The 19,296-nt window shown below is 39.5% G+C and overlaps 1 long non-coding RNA gene across 1 annotated transcript in view; it reads right to left on the bottom strand.

The window, feature by feature from the left end:
- Positions 1–353: 353 nt before the first annotated feature.
- LOC141102567 (uncharacterized) overlaps positions 354–19,296 on the bottom strand; it is a 105,422-nt gene continuing 86,479 nt past the window's right edge. The window contains exon 3 of the long non-coding RNA XR_012235156.1: positions 354–455. This is a non-coding gene — a long non-coding RNA (uncharacterized lncRNA). The remainder of the gene's footprint in view (positions 456–19,296) is intronic.

A 19,296-nucleotide genomic window follows, 5' to 3' on the forward strand; every position in this document is an offset into this window, starting at 1 on the left:
ATGAAACTGTCTCTGAATTGGTTTCTTGACTTGGGTCAGCGTCATCATTTTCTGGTGATGAACTTGCACGCCTTGCTCTTGCAGGAACACTTGAGACAGTTCTTGGTAAGAATAACAACATTACAAGTTTAAAAAAATACCATGGTTTTAGTGTTTACAGAATACTGTCATGTGCACACTACAGAATAGGCCTCTATCTGGAGCTGGGGGAACATTAAAAAAAAAGGGTTTAGACACCTTTCACACTGGAGCGGTGTGCTGGCAAGACGCAAACAAAAATCCTGCTAGCAGCATCTTTGGAGTGGTGAAGGAGCGGTGTGTATACATAGCCTCTGCATGGGGGTTAGACCTACGATGAGTTTAGGGTGCTCTGCTTCTATCTGCAGACCTCTCTTCATTTAGTTCCTTCTTGTACCGGTCGCGTAGGGACCTCCATCGTGTATAAACCTCCTTTCCTGCAATATATATTTCATTGTATAAATTTGTTATATATCAAATATAACGCATGTTAGGAACAAAAGTTGAGAGAGATCTGCTCTCCCCCCCATCCAAGAAACACTTCTAGGGGAGACACCAACCATTTGATTTCCCGTAGTATTGACCCCTTTCACTGCCAGTGACATGAATACAGTAATCAGTGGCTATTTTTTAACTCTGACTACTACTGTCACAGGTCCCAAAAAAAAAAAAGGGTCAAAAGTGTGCAATCTGTCTGCCAAAATGTCGCTGTCCCTCCCGCAATTTTTTTTTTTCACAGATCACAATACTAGTACAGACAAAAAAATACAAATGCCATAAACCTTTCCCAAAGACACTGTATTTGTTTAGAAAAAATAAAAGAACAACAATTTTGGTTTGTAGCATTGCACAATTGTCAGTGACGCAGTGCTGTATCACCAAAAAATGGCCTGGTCATTTAGGGGGTAAATCTTCAGCTTGTGGTTAAAGTTTGGTTGGTATGGGAAACAGCTATGATGCATTTGTACCCTGCTACATAGACACAACAAAAGTTGCTCTCACCTCGGTTATCCTATTCAGTTACAGACATATCGTCCCAGTTCGGTGTGACAAATCTGTATACTTCCTCCCACTTTGATCTCTTCAACACTCGGTTGGCATATCCTGGGCATTCTGAGTCACATAACTCTAGTCGGGCATGCACCAGGGCTATAATGGCCTCATGGGAGATATCTCATGCCGCCATGTTGCCTTCTCCTCTTTCCTCTATCCCTCTGAACTTCCTGTGTCATTTCCCAGGTATACCTACTGCTTATGATGTGCTTCCTGTTGTTCTTTTTTTTTCTCAGGTTGCTATCCGCAGTTGGCACAAAAGACTGCGATTACCTGCGGTTATGTGCATATAGCTGCGCTAAATCGTTCCTGGACGCAGTCAATTCTATTTTTTCTATCCGCACCAAACCACGTGTAACTAAATCGCAGCTAAACACAGTGTGTGAATGGGGCCATAGGAAATCATTGTGTGATTTTAGCTGCAGTAGAAAACTAGAAAATCCACAGCTAAAAGCACAATTCTATCCGTCCGTGTGAAAGGCGCCTTACACTGCAACCCCAAAAATCTTTAAGAGTTTCAAATTTATTTTTTTCTTCTCATCATTCACTGACATGTGTGCCTAATTCAGCAAGGGGTGCCTTGGAAATAAAGGGAAGTCAAAAGACTCTATATATATTTTGCAAACATGAAACCACCAGCAATTTTTCTTGTTTAGTTAGCTGTACCACAGCTTTCACCTTTGTGAGATGAGAAAGTGGGACACCTTTTAGTACAAAGCAAACCTTTTAGGACAAAGAACATTCCCCTTGCCACGCCGATCAGAGTATTAATATGCAAAGAATGGTTAGTTCAACCTGGAATTAATTTATTTTTCACCAATACTTTTCTCTTTATACTAAAAGAAAAAATGCAATCATCTAGAGGTTGGATGAAAGATTTAATGTTATATAACCACTACTTTTGATAGTTAAATTGTATTCTTTTATTGAGTTCTATACATCAGACCAAAAAAGGGACAACTAAGGAACAAAGAAGTACAGAGAAATTTTGTTTCTGAAGAGGGACATTCTCGCCAAATGAGGAACAGCTGGAAGTTATGGCTAAAGTAGAACTATGGGCTAACTTTTTTTTCCATTTTGAATAGAGTAAGGGAGGGATATACCCATCAGGTTTTTTTTTTTTGCCATCTGTGTTCCATTGGGGAGATACTGTATGCCTTCACTTCCTGTCCCATAGCCAAACAGGAAGTGAGAGGAAATCCCTTCAAATTTGTGGAATCCATTGGGCCTCCCCAGGTCACCAGAACTAGTGTCCCCATTTATAGATTATATTATTGTTCTGGGGGCAAACCAAAAATAGTTGTTTTTTTTACTTTCACTTTTGAGGATAATGTTGAACAGGATGAATAGAGAGGGGGAATCTCCCTAATAGGGACAAGAGGTAGCACAAAAACAGGTGTTCTAATCCCTCTCCACTCCATCCACAACTAGAAGAAAGTTTTGCCTTTAGTTATACATTAAAGTCTAAGTATGGACTTTTTTTTTTATCCCACTCAGAGGTTTTTTTGAAAAATAAAAATTGTTGTCCTTGGTCCTGCAGATTGAATGATGGTCAGTGTCACTCAACCTGGTAGATTGAGACCATCCTGTGAGTGCAGGGCACCATAGACCTGCTGTAGGGTGTCACTACAGTGCCCTACATTCATATACAATTCATATACAATGATGCAGACTGTAAGTGTATTGTCAGACAAAGAACACTTACCTGCTCTGCTTAGCCCCCCTTACCTAAACTACCCTAAATACCCTTTACTTATCTGAGAAGGACAGACATTGCTTGCTTTGATACTCGGATCTTTTAAGCTAAAATGTTTTCACCACTAGCAGCGCCCTGTGCATTGAGCCCTCATATGGGAGGTAAACAACAGAGCAGGTGATAGCTTTTACTTACCTTAGCAGCACAGCCAACAAAAGAGGCAGGGGTTGGGTAGTTTAAGTTAGGAGGGCCAGGTAGAGTGGGTGCTTTTGTCTGAAAGTACACCTAGGCTCCATTTACACTTCTATAGGGCCCTTCACACCTACCTACGTGCTTTTCTACAGTGTGATTTTGGAATATCTGTAGATGCTTCATTTGGTCATGATGGTGTGCTTTTTTTCTCCATAGACTTCAATTTAAGCACTTCCAAAATGCATGTACATGTGTTTAGGCACATTTCTGACAAGTTTTGTAGCATGACAACAAGACACCTCCTCCTAGCATCATTTACTCTATAGGCTGTACATAAGAAAGAAGGTCACAGCATGATTGATACAAAAGAGTTAATCCAGCTAGACCTTTCTTCTATGACCCATCCAACAACACCTACAAAGAATTCACCAAGCAAGGGAGGGCATGGCAGTACATTGTTTGTGAGGTGTATGAGGACTGGGACAGTTATACAGACACATAAAAAGAAAGCATACTGTACATTAGTTTCTTCTGGACATAACTTTAATGCATATGCTAATGTATGCTTAATAAAATGACACTTCTGTATTTAAACATTTTTGCACTATTACCACTATGCAAATAAACATTTTATAGCTTGTCACTGACCAGAAACAAAAAAAGCATGGAAACACATTAAAAATGCATTGCAACACATCAAAAACATGCTTAAATGCCAGTGAAGATGAGCAAAAACGTGCTGCAAAAACGCACCAAAAATTGCATGAAAGCAGAAGCACATGTGTGAGCCTAACCTTATGCTGGCCAACCAAGGTGCACTATCTGGCTTGACAAAATCACTGTTTGGGTATTCTATCAGAACACATTTGCTGACATAGGAGATTCCTTCATCCACGCTTTTTAGTGTGGAAGGGAAAATAAATTGGTTTCTCTCATACAGCCATGCTGAAGCTGACTAAAGTTAGCTTGTCCATATTGTGTTCTGATAGTAAAATATGAATGAACATTAATAACATTATCAAAATGTTGCTGATTTCTTAAAAAATATAGATAAAAAAGAAATTTTACAAAAAACATACTATTTTTGTTTATAGTGGATGTAAACCCTCACATATACCCAGTGAAGTGAACAGCCACAGATGATAAACAGGGATGGAACAAATCTCCCTACATTAGTTTTACATGTCTATCTGCTGTCTTCAGCTTGCTATATTCTTTAGAAAGTGAACATCGTGTTAGAATTTGTCCTTCCTGTTTCAGCTGTGGGAGTGGAGTCTTGGGATACACTGTGACAGGTGATTGGAGGAAAGGCACACCCCCCTCCCCCCTCCACATAGGCAGAAGAACAAAGATACTTGCAGAGCTGTACTGTGAATATACCAGCTCTCTGCTATTCTATTTATAGCACCCACCCCGACACAAATTTTCAACTGCTTTTATCTCCAGTGTCTGAGAACTTGTCAGGAATTATCATGCTGATAACAGAAGAACAAATCACGGGAATTAGTGCTTTAGAGAGAAATACGAAAACACGACAGATATGTGCCCAGGTCAAATTTCATGAATCTGGTTTACATCCACTTTAACTACCAGTACTTGCCGACCAGCTGCCGTCATTGTATGGCGGCAGGTCGGCTCGTTCCCACGAATCTCCGTCACTGTACATTAGCTCGGGAACTCTAGTCTGTGGGAGCGCTCGCACACCCACTGGCCAGCGGGGGAGCCAATCAGCGGGTGGGGCTGACTCAATCTCCACCGGCCATCCGCGAACATTCCCCGCAGTGACAGAACAGGTATCTGCCTGTGTAAACAAAGCAAATCTCCATTCTGACATGGGAAATCACACAGATCCTGTCTTTCTGCTATGCAGGAAGATGGATCTGTGTGTTTCCCCAGGCAGCCCATCCCCATACAGTTAGAAAACACCTGCAAGGAACACATTTAACCCCTTGATAACCCTTGATAACCCCTTCCCTGCCAGTGTTAATAACAGTGCATATTTTTAGCAGTGATTTACTATAATAATTATTATTATTATTCACGATTTATATAGCGCCAACAGTCTACGCAGCGCTTAACAGTGTAGAGGGGGGACAGCACAATTACAGTACAGTTCAACACAGAAGGTACAGGACGGGCCTGCTCATAGAGCTTACATTCTAAAGAAAGGGGGTGGTGGAACAAAAGGTAATAGATGCGGGGAGTGATTTGATGGGGGTGGCTCGGGGACAGTTGTTAGGTGGGTGTGGGATAGGCTTCCCTGAATAAGGGAGTTTTCAGGGATTTCCTAAAGATGGACAGGTTAGGGGCGGATCGGATTTACCGGGGCAGGGAATTCCAGCGGATGGGAGAGGCTCTGGAGAAGTCCTGAAGGAGAGCATGAGAGCAGGTAACAAGGGAGCTAGAGAGCAGGAAGTCCTGGGAGGAGCGGAGGGGACGATTTGGGCGATATCTGCAGAAGAGGTTGGTGATGTAGCTGGGGGCGATGTTGTGGATGACCTTGTATGTTGTGGTTAGCATTTTGAATTATTAATAATAATAATAATAATAACTAGAAAAGGTACAATTTCTGGGGAAATTGTGAAAGTGTTCTTGCCTCTACAACTGGAGTGGGCGGAGTAACTGGGTGGGGTGGAGTGGCTTGAGTAACTGTGAAAAGTGTTAAAAAGCTTAATATTTTAAAAAGTATAAATAGTAGTAAAAAAGTTCCATCATTCGCTGAAAGAGCTGAACATTTTTTTCAAAAGTAATTTTTTTTTTCAAAAATGAATTTTTTTTAATCAAAAATGATTTTTTTTTCTTCAAAAATTATTTTTTTTTAAAAGTAATTTTTTTATTTCAAAAATAATTTTTTTTTCGAAATTATTATTTTTTTTAAAGTAATTTTTTTTTCAAAAATAATTTTTTTTTTTCAAAAATATTTTTTTTTTCAAATATATTTTTTTTTCAAAAATAATTTTTTTTTTAAAAGAAATTTTTTTTTCAAAAATATTTTTTTTTTTTCAAAAATAATTTTTTTTTTTTCAAAAATATTTTTTTTTTCAAAAATTTTTATTTTTTTTTTCAAAAATGATTTTTTTTTTTCAAAAATTATTTTTTTACTTTTTTCAAAAATTTATTTTTTTTTTCAAAAATATTATTTTTTTTTTTACATGGGGCGGTCATAATGTTTTGGCTGATCATGGGGTGGTCATAATGTTTTGGCTGATCATGGGGTTGTCAGCTTTTGCCACTTCCCACTCTAGTTTTGAACATTTCGCCATTCATTCCTATGGGACCAATTTCGCCGCAAAAACGTCATTTCGTGGACCATTCGGCAAAACATTCCACAAAGTAATAACACACCAATCGGGAACAATCCGCTCGTTTCGGTATATTATTTGTCTCTGTAGTGTGAAAACTGTGGGAGGAGTCTACAAGCATTATCAAGTCTAGCAGATGAAGTCACATGCATTTGGAGTGTCTCAGCATCTTGTGTTTACAACCACTGTTTCCTAGCAACGCTCATGCCCTGTTTATGCTTCCCAAATACTACTTCATCAAAACTGCCCCATCAGAATTACCCCATCAAAACTGCCCCATCATATTCCTCTATTATAAATCAGTACATGGTGTGTCTGTCCCCTCCCCCGGGCTCTGTAATCAGCTGAGATGCTCCAGCCACCTCCCCCCTGTGTATAACAGAAGCTTTGGTAACCATGGCAACAAAACAAACACTAACAGTACACTCTGATTAATGGCTAAAATTTCCTGAAATGACCTCTAAACAAATGGCCGTATTTTAAAAACTATACATCCTACAGTGAAGATCTTTATATTGTGAGAATCACAAGACCCAGACCTAGATTTTGATGTATAGTATGTCTCTGAAATATTAAAAATGAAGGCACAGTCGCAGTTTAGAAATTGCCCTTCAAATTTGGAGGGGGCTAGAGTGTAGTTTCAATGAATGTCAATGGACGGCGTGAGTTGCAAACAAATGGTCATATTGTGAAAACTATCAGGACTATGGCTTAGCCGTGGACATGTTTAGTGGCAGCAGGGATAGCTGAACGTTTTGATATAAGATTTGTGTAGGTGGGCTTGAAAATGAGGGAGTGGCGGCAGTTTAGAAATCATGTTCTGATTTTCCAGCTTTTGTCATCTCCCACTCTAGTTTCCCCATTCATTCCTATGGGACCAATTTCGCCGCAAAAACGACGATATTTCGTGAACCATTCGGCGAAACGTTCCACAAAGTAATAGCACACCATTCGGGAACAATCCGCACGTTTCGGTATATTACTTGTCTATGTAGTGTAAAAACTGTGGGAGGAGTTAGGGTGGTAAATTTGGCTATAATAATAAGAATAATATATATGTGAGATAACAGTAAGTGGTCTTGCTATGCAAGAACACTTAATAATAGTAACTAGAAAAGGTACAATTTCTGGTGAAATTGTGAAAGTGTTCTTGCCTCTACAACTGGAGTGGGCAGAGTAACTGGGTGGAGTGGCTTGAGTAACTGTTGTGTGGTTGGAGTGGCTGGAGTAACTGTGAAAAGTGTTAAAAAGCTTAATATTTTAAAAAGTATAAATAGTAGTAAAACAGTTGAAGTCCCATCATTAGCTGAAAGAGCTGAACATTTTTTTCAAAAATTATTTTTTTTTTCAAAAATGATTTTTTTTTTTAAATGATTTTTTTTTTTTAAATGATTTTTTTTTTTAAATGATTTTTTTTTTTCAAAAATGATTTTTTTTATTTTTTCAAAAATATTTATATTTTCAAAAATAAATTTTTTCTCAATAATTTTTTTTTTTCAAAAATATTTTTTTTTTCAAAAACATATTTTTTTTCCAAAAATAATTTTTTTTTCAAAAATCTTATTTGTTCAAAATATTTTTTTTTTTCAAAATAATTTTTTTTTTCAAAAATTATTTTTTTTTTCAAAAATTATGAATTTTTTTTTTTAATTTTTTTTTTCATAAATGATTTTTTTTTTCAAAAATGATTTTTTTGATTTTTTCAAAAAAATATATTTTTTTTCAAAAAATATTTTTTTTATTGTTTCAAAAATATTTTTTTTAAATGATTTTTTTTCAAAAAATATTTTTTTTATTGTTTCAAAAATATTTTTTTTTTTTCAAAAATTAATTTTTTTTTTTTCAAAAATTATTTTTTTTTTTTTTTCAAAAATAATTTTTTTTTTTCATGGGGCGGTCATAATGTTTTGGCAGATCATGGGGTTGTCAGCTTTTGTCACCTCCCACTCTAGTTTTGAACATTTCGCCATTCATTCCTATAGGACCAATTTCACCGCAAAAACAACGATATTTCGTGAACCATTCGACGAAACGTTCCACAAAGTAATATCACACCAATTAAATGACATTGAGGCCGGATTCACACTGGTATTTTTCAGCTTTTCACAAAGTTCCACAAGGTAATAGGACACCAATTAAATGACATTGAACATTTCACCATTCATTCCTATGGGACCAATATTGCCGCAAAAATGACGATATTTCGTGAACCACAAAGTAATAACACACCAATCGGGAACAATCCGCTCGTTTCAGTATATTACTTGTCTCTTTAGTGTAAAAACTGTGGGAGGAGTCTACAAGCATTATCAAGTCTAGCAGATGAAGTCACATGCATTTGGGGTGTCTCAGCATCTTGTGTTTACAACCACTGTTTCCTAGCAACGCTCATGCCCTGCATATGCTTCCCAAATACTATTTCATCAAAACTGCCCCATCAGAATTACCCCATCAAAACTGCCCCATCATATTCCTCTATTATAAATCAGTACATGGTGTGTCTGTCCCCTCCCCCGGGCTCTGTAATCAGAGCTGAGATGCTCCAGCCACCTCCCCCCTGTGTATAACAGAAGCTTTGGTAACCATGGCAACAAAACAAACACAGTACACGCTGATTAATGGCTAAAATTTCCTGAAATGACCTCTAAACAAATGGCTGTATTTTAAAAACTATACATCCTACAGCAAAGATCTTTATATTGTGAGAATCACAAGACCCAGACCTAGATTTTGATACATAGCATGTCTCTGAAATATTAAAATTGAAGGCACGGTCGCAGTTTAGAAATTGCCCTTCAAATTTGAAGGGGCTAGAGTGTAGTTTCAATGAATGTCAATGGACGGCGTGAGTTGCAAACAAATAATCATATTGTGAAAACTATCAGGACTATGGCTTAGCCGTGGACATGTTTAGTGGCAGCAGGGATAGCTGAACGTTTTGATATAAGATTTGTGTAGGTGGGCTTGAAAATGAGGGAGTGGCGGCAGTTTAGAAATCATGTTCTGATTTTCCAGCTTTTGTCATCTCCCACTCTAGTTTCCCCATTCATTCCTATGGGACCAATTTCGCCGCAAAAATGACGATATTTCGTGAACCATTCAGCGAAACAATCCACAAAGTAATAGCACACCATTCGGGAACAATCCGCACGTTTCGGTATATTACTTGTCTATGTAGTGTAAAAACTGTGGGAGGAGTTAGGGTGGTAAATTTGGCTATAATAATAATAAGAATAATATATATGTGAGATAACAATAAGTGGTCTTGCTATGCAAGAACACTTAACTAGAAAAGGTACAATTTCTGGGGAAATTGTGAAAGTGTTCTTGCCTCTACAACTGGAGTGGGCGGAGTAACTGGGTGGAGTGGCTTAAGTAACTGTGAAAAGTGTTAAAAAGCTTAATATTTTAAAAAGTATAAATAGTAGTAAAACAGTTGAAGTCCCATCATTAGCTGAAAGAGCTGAACATTTTTTTCAATGATTTTTTTTAAATGATTTTTTTTTCAAAAATATTTTTTATTCAAAAATAATTTTTTTTTTCTCAAAAATATTTTTTTTTTTCAAAAATTTTTTTTTTCAAAAATAAATATTTTTTTTTTCAAAAATGAATTTTTTTTTTTTTTAAAAAATGATTTTTTTTTTTTCAAAAATATTTTTTTTTTCATGGGGCGGTCATAATGTTTTGGCTGATCATGGGGTGGTCATAATATTTTGGCTAATCATGGGGTTGTCAGCTTTTGTCACCTCCCACTCTAGTTTTGAACATTTCGCCATTCATTCCTATGGGACCAATTTCGCCGCAAAAACGTCATTTAGTGGACCATTCGCAGGGCCTTCTTTAATTTTGATTGGGCCCTGGGCAAACATTTTCTTGGGGCCCCCCCTCCATTCTGAGACATACAAAAAATAGCAGGTAGACTCAAAATCAGTTTACTGCAGCAGATCACACAGCGATTGCAATTGTTTGCCAGAGGTTACAGCCTATCATTACTGCTCAATGGCTGGTTTCTAGAGGTTACAACACATAATTTCTGCTTGCCGATTGGTTGCTAGAGGTTAATGTACATTATTAGCGCTCACTAATTGGTTGCTAGGGGTTACAGCACATCATTAGCACTTACTGATTGGTTGCTAGAGATTAAAGCAGATCACTACTGTTTGCTGATTGGTTGCTAGAGGTTCATGCACATCATTACCTCTCACTGAGCAGTGGAGCAATCCCAAATAATTGAGCAAGTAAAGGGGCACATTAATACACATACTACAGGAGAGGTTCAGAGACTGCGGACATACTGCAGAAGACAATCAGAGACTGCGGACATACTGCAGGAGACAATCAGAGACTGCGGACATACTGCAGGAGACTACCAGTGACTGCGGACATACTGCAGGAGACAATCAGAGACTGCGGACATACTGCAGGAGACAATCAGAGACTGCGGACATACTGCAGGAGACAATCAGAGACTGCGGACATACTGCAGGAGACAATCAGAGACTGCGGACATACTGCAGGAGACAATCAGAGACTGCGGACATACTGCAGGAGACAATCAGAGACTGCGGACATACTGCAGGAGACAATCAGAGACTGCGGAAATACTGCAGGAGACAATCAGAGACTGCGGACATACTGCAGGAGACAATCAGAGACTGCGGAAATACTGCAGGAGACAATCAGAGACTGCGGACATACTGCAGGAGACAATCAGAGACTGCGGACATACTGCAGGAGACAATCAGAGACTGCGGACATACTGCAGGAGACAATCAGAGACTGCGGAAATACTGCAGGAGACAATCAGAGACTGCGGACATACTGCAGGAGACAATCAGAGGCTGCGGACATACTGCAGGAGATTACCAGAGACTGCGGACATACTGCAGGAGACAATCAGAGACTGCAGACATACTGCAGGAGACAATCAGAGACTGCGGACATACTGCAGGAGATTACCAGAGACTGCGGACATACTGCAGGAGACAATCAGAGACTGCGGACATACTGCAGGAGACAATCAGAGACTGCGGAAATACTGCAGGAGACACTCAGAGACTGCGGACATACTGCAGGAGACAATCAGAGACTACGGACATACTGCAGGAGACAATCAGAGACTGCGGAAATACTGCAGGAGACACTCAGAGACTGCGGACATACTGCAGGAGACAATCAGAGACTGCGGACATACTGCAGGAGACACTCAGAGACTGCGGACATACTGCAGGAGACAATCAGAGACTGCGGACATACTGCAGGAGACAATCAGAGACTGCGGAAATACTGCAGGAGACAATCAGAGACTGCGGACATACTGCAGGAGATTACCAGAGACTGCGGACATACTGCAGGAGACAATCAGAGACTGCAGACATTATACAGGAGATGGTCAGAGAACTTTCAGCAATGCACAGCTTTACAGTTAAATAACACAGCTCAGGGTTTAAACAGTCAGGCATTCTATGGTTGTAAGGACATACCTGGCCAGCCAAACTTACTACATACATTCAGGACTGTGGGCGGGGCTTCCACTCTCTGCTCTCACTAAAGCAGCTGGGAGCTCCACTGATGCTTTGTTGGGTGGGCCCTGGGCCCACATCACCCGTGAATGGTCACCCCGATGACAGCTTTGCAGAGCGCACAGAGGACACGGGAGGATGTATTCCGCACTAGCCAGCTGAGAGGGGCGGGGCCGGGAGCTCCACTGACGCTCTGACCCCGCCCACGTGCAGCCTGGGTACTGGGAATAGAGCGCCTGTAGTGAGAGCCAGTGATCGGAGTGGGAGTGTCATTGGAGCTCCCGGCCCCGCCCCCGGACCTCTGTATTCACCAGGCAGTATAGAGGGGGCGGGGCCGGAAGCTCCACTGACAGTCGCACTCCGATCACTGGCTCTCACTACAGAAGCTCTTTTCCGAGTACACAGGCTGCACGTGGGCGGGGTCAGAGCATCAGTGGAGCTCCCGGCCCCGCCCCCTCTCAGCTGGCTAGCGAGGAATACATCCTCCCATGTCCTCTGTGCGCTCTGCAAAGTTGTGATCGGGGCCCCAATTCACGCCTGGTGCGGGCCCCCCAACAAAGATTGGGCCCGGGGCAAGTGCCCCGTTTGCCCTGCGCTAAAGACGGCCCTGACCATTCGGCGAAACATTCCACAAAGTAATAACACACCAATCGGGAACAATCCGCTCATTTCGGTATATTACTTGTCTCTGTAGTGTAAAAACTGTGGGAGGAGTCTACAAGCATTATCAAGTCTAGCAGATGAAGTCACATGCATTTGGGGTGTCTCAGCATCTTGTGTTTACAACCACTGTTTCCTAGCAACGCTCATGCCCTGTTTATGCTTCCCAAATACTGCTTCATCAAAACTGCCCCATCAGAATTACCCCATCAAAACTGCCCCATCATATTCCTCTATTATAAATCAGTACATGGTGTGTCTGTCCCCTCCCCCGGGCTCTGTAATCAGCTGAGATGCTCCAGCCACCTCCCCCCCTGTGTATAACAGAAGCTTTGGTAACCATGGCAACAAAACAAACACTAACAGTACACTCTGATTAATGGCTAAAATTTCCTGAAATGACCTCTAAACAAATGGCCGTATTTTAAAAACTATACATCCTACAGCGAAGATCTTTATATTGTGAGAATCACAAGACCCAGACCTAGATTTTGATGTATAGTATGTCTCTGAAATATTAAAAATGAAGGCACAGTCGCAGTTTAGAAATTGCCCTTCAAATTTGGAGGGGGCTAGAGTGTAGTTTCAATGAATGTCAATGGACAGCGTGAGTTGCAAACAAATGGTCATATTGTGAAAACTATCAGGACTATGGCTTAGCCGTGGACATGTTTAGTGGCAGCAGGGATAGCTGAACGTTTTGATATAAGATTTGTGTAGGTGGGCTTGAAAATGAGGGAGTGGCGGCAGTTTAGAAATCATGTTCTGATTTTCCAGCTTTTGTCATCTCCCACTCTAGTTTCCCCATTCATTCCTATGGGACCAATTTTGCCGCAAAAACGACGATATTTCGTGAACTATTCGGCGAAACGTTCCACAAAGTAATAGCACACCATTCGGGAACAATCCGCATGTTTCGGTATATTACTTGTCTATGTAGTGTAAAAACTGTGGGAGGAGTTAGGGTGGTAAATTTGGCTATAATAATAAGAATAATATATATGTGAGATAACAGTAAGTGGTCTTGCTATGCAAGAACACTTAATAATGTCACCGGTTCCCAAAAAAGTGTCAAAAATGTCAGTTAGGTGTCCGATCTGTCCGCCGCAATGTTGCAGTCCTGCTAAAAATCGCAGATCACCGCTATTACTAGTAAAAATAATAATAATAAAAATGCCATAAATCTATTCCCTATTTTGTAGATGCTATAACTTTTACAAATATACATATAATGGGGTGAAATAGCGCTGCCAAAAAAACACAAATGTGTGGTGACCTCTTACGGTCCAATCAAATTCCTGCTGTGTGCTAACATGTATAAACCTTCATATAACTGTGAAATAATGCAAATGCTTATATATGCCACATATCAACAAATCCTTAATTAAACATGCATGTAAATATACATATAAATTGCTGGCAAAATTAAATAAAGATATTGAAATGTGTAAAAGGCAACATAAATGCATATATACAATATGAATATCCTTTAGTTAGCTTTCCAAAGTGATTAATATATATAATGTCTTTATAAGTGACTTTCCAAAGTGACTTGTGCAGAATTCCAAGGTGATTTATGCAGTAAATCGATCACAGCTCCTGTGCAGAAAAGTGAATAACACTCATGTTCCCTTCTCGGTTCCACACTCACCAGATAGCTGGACCCCTGCAGGGGTAAAGCGCATGTAACCAGGTCTGCCTTTGATCCTAGTGTCTGGTGGAAAAGCCTCATAGAAGGCCAAATTTAACCAATTATAAAACTTTTGCGCAAACCAATCAATATATGCTTATTGCAAATTTTTTTACCAAAAATATGTATATATATATATCGGCCTAAACTGCGGAAGAAAATTTTTTTTTATATATTTTTTGGGGATATTTATTACAGCAAAAAGTAAAAAATATTGCTTTTTTTCAAAATTGTCGCTCTTTTTTTGTTTATAGCTCAAAAAATTAAAACCACAGAGGCGATCAAATACCACCAAAAGAAAGCTCTCTTTGTGTGAAAAAAAGGACGTCAATTTTGTTTGGGTACAGCGTCGCATGACCGCGCAATTGTCAGTTAAAGCGATGCAGTGCTTTATTGCAAAAAACGGCCTGGTCATTAACTGCTTCCCGACCGCCGGCCGTCAATTGACGGCCAGGCGGCGCAGCTCTCGTTGCGGGCGGACGTCATATGACGTCCTCGCTTTCCTAGGCCACCAGGGGGCGCGCGCGCGCGCACCGGCGATCGCGCGCGCCCGCCGTGTCACTAGGCACCCGGTGCGCGTGCCCGGCGGCCGCGATGTCCGCCGGGCACCCGCGATTACCGTTAACACAGCAGGACCATGGATCTGTGTGTGTAAACACACAGATCCACGGTCCTGTCAGAGGAGAGGAGACCGATGATGTGTTCCCAGTACAGCGGAACACCGATCGGTCTCCTCCCCTAGTGAGTCCCCGCCCCCTACAGTTAGAATCACTCCCTAGCAACACAGTTAACCCCTCGATCACCACCTAGTGTTAACCCCTTCACTGCCTGTCACATTTATACAGTAATCAATGCATTTTTATAGCACGGATGTATAAATGTGAATGGTCCCAAATATGTGTCAAAAGTGTCCGATGTGTCCGCCGCAATATCGCAGTCACGATAAAAATCGCAGATCGCCGCCATTACCAGTAAAAAAATTTAAAAAAAATAAAAATGTTATAAAACTATCCCCTATTTTGTAGACGCTATAACTTTTGCGCAAACCAATCTATATATGCTTATTGCGATTTTTTTTTACCAAAAATATGTACAAGAATACATATCGGCCTAAACTGAGAAAAAATTTGTTTTAAAGAAAAAAAAATTGGATATTTATTATCGCAAAAGGTCAAAATTATTGTGTTTTTTTTTTAAACTTGTCACTCTTCTTTTGTTTATAGCGCAAAAAATAAAAAACGCAGAGGTGATCAAATACCACTAAAAGAAAGCTCTATTTGTGGGGAAAAAAACAATAACAATATCATTTGGGTACAGTGTTGTATGACCGCGCAATTGTCATTCAAAGTGCGACAGTGCTGAAAGCTGAAAAATGGCTTGGGCAGGAAGGGGGTGAAAATGCCCAGTATTGAGGTGGTTAAGGGGGAAAATCTTCCTGTCCTTAAGTGGTTAAAGACCTGCATGTTTCAGTGTATGACCAAAGTAAGTTCTGTGGTGGTCACATGCCTTCTAAAACTGCAATGTAGTGAGCTTTGTGACTTTGGTCACATACATGTACAGCCTTCTACCCATCAGAACATTGTCTGGTCTCAGTAACCATAGAATCATCAACATACTGTTGACGTAGCACATTCACAGCTAATTACTGTGTCCTCTTATGAAAAGCTCTAATGACAGCTGTAATTGTCCTTTCTGGTAAACTTGCAAGCTTCTCAATATACACTCTTGTATTTGACTGTGTTGTTATTTCTCCTTAGCAGTGAAAGGCTTTATAGCAACCAACAAATGATTTCCAAGCCTGTCAGCAATGATTTCCTTACAACAAGGGGCAGCAGAAGCCAGTGATCCTCATCTGTATACGGAAATAATAAGCTGTGTTAAGTAATGATAGTAATTATTCCTATATACATGTTTGATTCCTTTAAGCTTGTTGTAATATGTAATTACCCTACAAATAAATGCTTTTTATATAAGGCATGCATAAAGAAATATCTTTTACAAAGTGGGACTGTGCATTTTTTTCACATGATAATAGTTTTATAGGATATGGGATAATAGGATTACATAAAAAGTAGAAAAAAAAATAAAGTCTTTATAGGAAATGTATAGAGTTTTCCAAATATATTGCTTGTTTAGGCACAATACTTAGGAGAACAAAACAAATGAACAATTTCACACCATGAATGCACCCTACATAAAACATCTATTTGTAAAATAAGGATTTTATACAAATACAAGATTTTTAAAATTTCTGTTCTTTTTCTACTTTAAAACAAAAAAGTAAAAGAAATGATCACCAGACCACCAAAGTTTCTCCTTAAAACCAATACCTATAGAACTAGGAAGGCTGCCCTTGCTGGCCTCCTCGTGAAAATGCTAGTTGCTAGGCTGTCTCTGTGTTTGATAGTTTCGGTCTTACCAACCTCTAGTATCTTATATGCTATATTCCAGGCTGTTAACAATTTTCCTGTCATGCATAATTTCTGTAAAGGATCTAAATGTCTTGTCATCAAAGCAAAGCTTACTCCTGCTAAAGGAGCTTTTATACAAGATACAGTTGTATCTTCAGAGTAGGCATATGTGTAATAATTAAATAATTGTATTATCAGCCAGGAGCAGGCCAAGCAGGTATCTGCCCAAGAAGATTGGGTCAATAAAATTCTGCTTGTCTTTAAATGATGTTCACCACATTATCTGGATGACATACTATGCATCACATGTGCAGTATTTTTCTTCCTTACGTTTATGTTTATATTCCTTATCTTTATTTCAGAAAGCAGAAATGTTCAGAAATATGTCCAGAAATATTTCTAACAAGGTGGAAAATTGCCTTGGGCAGTTGGTCTTCTTGTAGGAGATTAGAAAGAGCCCGGTTTTCACAACAAGAAACAAGACCATCACTTGCTACTACCAGTTTATTTTCGGTTATCCAAAGGGTCTGTTCACATTCTTGTGCACATTAAAGCAGGCATTTTTGTGTGCTGAGGAACATTGCATTGAAGCTGCCTGTCCCTTACCTGATAAAAGACTGAAATGACAAGGTCGGCCTCTCTTATATCTCTAGCGCAGGCCCCACTGAAAGCGGTACAGGAGGAACACGAGTGCCAGCAGATGTTGATGGGAGAACTTGCAGCAGGAGATGCGGTTCCAAGGAGACTGGCGAACCAATGGGTCAGGAAAAGTAGCAATGTAAAGAAGTCTAGGCCAAGTTAAAGCGGCACTCCTCTTGTGCTGCTGGTTCAGGACATGTGGCTTGTCAGAGCTCTCACCAGATCAGCAGTGCACAGGGCTGGTACAGCAGACAGCCAAGCAGGCACTCGAACAGGACAGGTTAATTCCCTTGTCAACAACAAGGGAATTATATAGAATAAACACAGGACACGGGGAACAGCTGAAAATCAGTCAGCACAAAACATGGGCTTGAGCATCCTTTAAATAGCCCGCCTACCACCAACAGGAATACCATGTGCATATCTGTGCACCAGACCTCTCACAGGGATTCCCTAACACTGCCTTTTATTTTATGTGCCTTAATGTTCATTAAAGCACAAAACAACACAATTGCATTTTTTGCATGACAACAAACACACACAACAAACAAAAGGGCTGTTTAATGAGAACTTAGGTAGGCAATAATATGCACTATAAGATATTGGAAGTGCCCTCATGGTACACAGAGATTTTCCAACTTGCTGGAAAATATCTCCATGTAAAAGGGACAAACCTTCCCCTATTTACATGAGGAAGGGGAAAAAGAAGGTAAAGAACACCTATCATAAGTGAGTTATGGAGGCTTCCACTGCTGACCTTTCCTTTTGAGAATGTTAGTTTCTGGACTGTCATGCTTATACGTTAATGCTGATGCTTTAATTCTTTGTTAAACTCACCGACCTGGAACAAATATAGAGATAAGGAATTCCGACAGTTAATTACAGCATTCTTATTCCAGGTCTGTAATGCAAAATTATTAAATCCAGACAACTAGTAATTTAAGAAGGCCAGCAGTAGCACGCTCTATATTTTCTCATGACAGGCATACTATATCTCAGCCTTTCTTAACCACTTTAACATAGAGGAATCTTTGAAATAGCTTTCGGGGCTCAATGAACCCCTGCTATTAATTACAGTATCTACAGCTCATGATACATCAGTGTTGATCACTGGGAAGAAAGTTTCTTCCATTTGTAGTCATTGGGAGGAATACCACCCTTACAGATAGGTAAAGAGATCATTGCTGACCATGGTTACCTATCTGAGAAGTAGATATTGCTCATTACTCAAGGAAATCCCAGCAACCTCTAGAGGAACCCTGGTTGAAAGGCTGCTATAACTATTATTGTCCTGTGTGTGTTTCTGAGTCCCAGGAGAAACGGATAACAATCTTGTCACTATAGACAGGTAGGTTACTTCTTGGCTGTTGGCCAAGAGAGACCAATACAGAGAGGACAATTAATTTGTCTACAACCAAAAAGTATATAATATTTCAAAAAGCAAGTGATGCATATGAAACTGAAGTTTCTTCAGAAAGGGTATAATGGGAGAAGCACAAAGGTGATAGCATATACAGCATAAAAATAAGTGAAACATAAGAATGGCTGTGATTTATTATCCAATAAGGTTAAGTAGTGAAACGTTTGTAGATAAAGTAACGTTACTTCTGTACTGGTTTTTCAAAAAAGATAAAATTTAGTTTTCTGAAATCAAGAATATTATGAAAGATCCTTACCAATTCTGTACTAAGATGAAGTGTACTGCCCAGTATTGAGTAACTGACTAAATAGTCCCTTGTTGGCACAGGAGTTATCTCTGAGTATGTTTCAAATAAACAAATGTCAACTACATGGTTGCATACCAATGGACTTTATAGATGTGGGGACACAAGAGGTACCAGCCGTAACATTTTAGGGGACAGTAAAGACACTGTGTGCTACAAATAAACAATTTAGAATAAAACCATTTTTTAAATATAACACGAGAATTCTAATAAATGTTTTGAAATGTAAAACTTCTAAAGTCTAATATGTCAGTAAGAAACAAACATATAGGACTGTGTGATAGAGTAAGGGTTCATTTATACGATATACAGTGCCTTGAAAAAATTCTCATACCCCTTGAAATTTTCCACATTTTGTCATGTTACAACCAAAAACGTAAATGTATTTT

The sequence above is a fragment of the Aquarana catesbeiana genome, linkage group LG01 (assembly GCF_042186555.1).
Source record: "Aquarana catesbeiana isolate 2022-GZ linkage group LG01, ASM4218655v1, whole genome shotgun sequence".
Lineage (NCBI taxonomy): Eukaryota > Metazoa > Chordata > Amphibia > Anura > Ranidae > Aquarana > Aquarana catesbeiana.